At 39.8% G+C, this 2,353-nt stretch overlaps 1 protein-coding gene across 11 annotated transcripts in view; it reads right to left on the bottom strand.

Annotated features, from left to right (window-relative positions):
* Positions 1–2,353, bottom strand: part of PTK2 (protein tyrosine kinase 2) — a 291,358-nt gene that overhangs the window by 171,008 nt on the left and 117,997 nt on the right. The window lies entirely within an intron of this gene.

The following is a 2,353-nucleotide window of genomic DNA, read 5'->3' as shown; positions in this document are numbered from 1 at the left end:
ACACAGACACAAAAAGTAGAGGCGCGCCTGCCAGTCTGAGGGGAGGGGAGGGCGGACGGGTAGTTACTGTCCAATGGTTATGAAGGTCCCAGTGTACAAAATGGAAGAGCCTGGAGATGGAAGATGGCGACAGGTGCACCACACTATGGGTATATTTAATACCACTGAACTATACACTTAAAGTGGGTATAACGGTAAAACTGAAGTAAAGCATATTTTACCACAATAAAAAAAAAATTGGGAAAGGGAATAAGTCCTACAACTTAATAATCAAAATAGACAAAAAGAGGGACCAGTAGATGGTGTAACGGTTATGTTACTGGACTCCCATGTAGTTGAATGTGGTTCATGTCCTGGACCCAGCAGCTTAGAACTCACGCCAGGCATGATTGTGTGTGTGCCCAGGATCCTGAGAGGAGAATGGAGGAGATGGGGTTGTGGCGTGGCCATCCCCCTTAGAGGGCGATTTCTCGATTATGGTCTGTCTTTGTCTCTCTGACAAGTGCATACGCCTTATAGCAAAACTAAAAAAAAAAAAAAAAAGATTGAGGCAGACTTTCACAAAAGAAGATGTAACATTTAAAATGTACATGAAAGTGTTCAGCCGCTGCTAGTACTTAGAAAAGTGAGTATAATAATCATTGTGATCCCACCACATACCCACTAAAAAGGCTAAAATGAAATACTGACATAACCAAGTGTTGGACAGAATGTGGAGCAACCAGAATTCTCATACATTACAGGAGGAAATACAAAATGGCACAACCATTTTGGGAAAAAGGACTAGTACCATCTCTTAAAATGAAATGCACACCAGGCCAGCAGGTGGCATGGTGGTTGAGGTGCTGAACTCCCACATGGCCAACCACAGTTTGAGTCCCAGACCTGGTGTCAGTGTCTTGGTTTCTCACTTTCCCTCTCTGTCTCTCTCTTTCAAATGCATGTGCCCTATAGCAAATTTTAAAAATAGTAACAGTAGTAATAATAAATAAAATTAAATAAACAATTCTTTAAAAAGAAAAAATGTTTAAAAAATTGAAAAGAGAAGTGAAGAAGAGAAACAACAGAAGTGGATGACAACAGGCGGAGGGGTGGAAGGCAAGAAGAAAGATGCAGGAAGGAAAAGGCCAGATGCATACCACGTGTCCTAGAATGCGAGGCTCACATCTGCACCCTGATATGCAAATGGCAGATGGTAATCCTCATTTGCCTGGACCTGTCCATCTGCTAAAAATCAAAAAGTTGCTGGGTAAATGGGTACCAAACAATTTTATCTCATTCAATCAACACAAAGATCCTACAGAATACGTATTACATGCTGAAATTCCAGTAGATGATACAATTAAGCATGAGGAGACATGGAAAGGTACCTAAAATCATACAGCTGTTAAATGCAGACCGACACATACACTAGAATTTTCACTGCAGATTTCTTCAAGAAAAATTTCATCATTATACTTAACTTTCTTGGCTTTTATAAGAACTGTACTGAATTATGTAGAGTACAATAAGATTTCCTTCTAGGAAAAGAAAATCTGGGAGAGACTAGTATATGTGTGCTAACTTTTAATCATCTAGATAGAAACCAGGTCTTCCAAAAAGGAAAAACTAGGACAACCAAGTAAGAGTATAAAAGGAACAAAACCGCCACCAACCTCTAGGTTAGCCTAGAAATTATAACGAGGAGCATTTGCAAGCTGTTTAGGCCTATACTGTACACTTTGAAAATCAATATCACTTAAAGTAGCGATACATTTTCTCAGGGGTGGACTTATTTCAAAGAAATTTTGCCAATCTTGATAAGGCTCATATACAAGAGGAAAAAAAAAAAAAACCGCAACGTAAACACATCAGTTATTTGAACTCTCTTGCCCTCTCTTAATCAAAGTGTGAGGCTCACCAAATTACAGAAGGATGGGGTTGAGGGGACCTTAAACACTCTGTGGAGAAATAGAATCAATAGACAGGCCTATTTGAGTGCAAAGAATATGTGAAAGCATGTAGTTTTGCATAGTATACATTTTCCGCTAACTTTTTGAAGACCCTTATACAAGAACCAGACTGTAAACTAGAAACCCCACATTCTCAGACAGACCTGAACACACCACTCTTTTGCTCAATACCAAATTTAATCCCTCTTCATCCAACTCTATATGATCAGAAACCCTCCAGACCGTCCACATGTTCCTTACCTTACGTTTCCTGTGTGCTGTCTGCCTCACAGGCAAGAACCAGCCTGTCCTACCACTGCCATTCACAGCTGGAAAATCCTTAGCTTCCTAATCTGTTCAATCTTATGAAGATAGCTTATCTCAGAAAAATAAAACAATTTGCCTCCTTCCCTCTCTCTGCT

The sequence above is a fragment of the Tupaia chinensis genome, unplaced genomic scaffold, assembly GCF_000334495.1.
Source record: "Tupaia chinensis unplaced genomic scaffold, TupChi_1.0 Scaffold000335_1, whole genome shotgun sequence".
Classification (NCBI taxonomy): Eukaryota; Metazoa; Chordata; class Mammalia; order Scandentia; family Tupaiidae; genus Tupaia; species Tupaia belangeri.
Note: the sequence above shows the minus strand (reverse complement) of the source record. Positions and strands in the feature narration are given on the sequence as shown.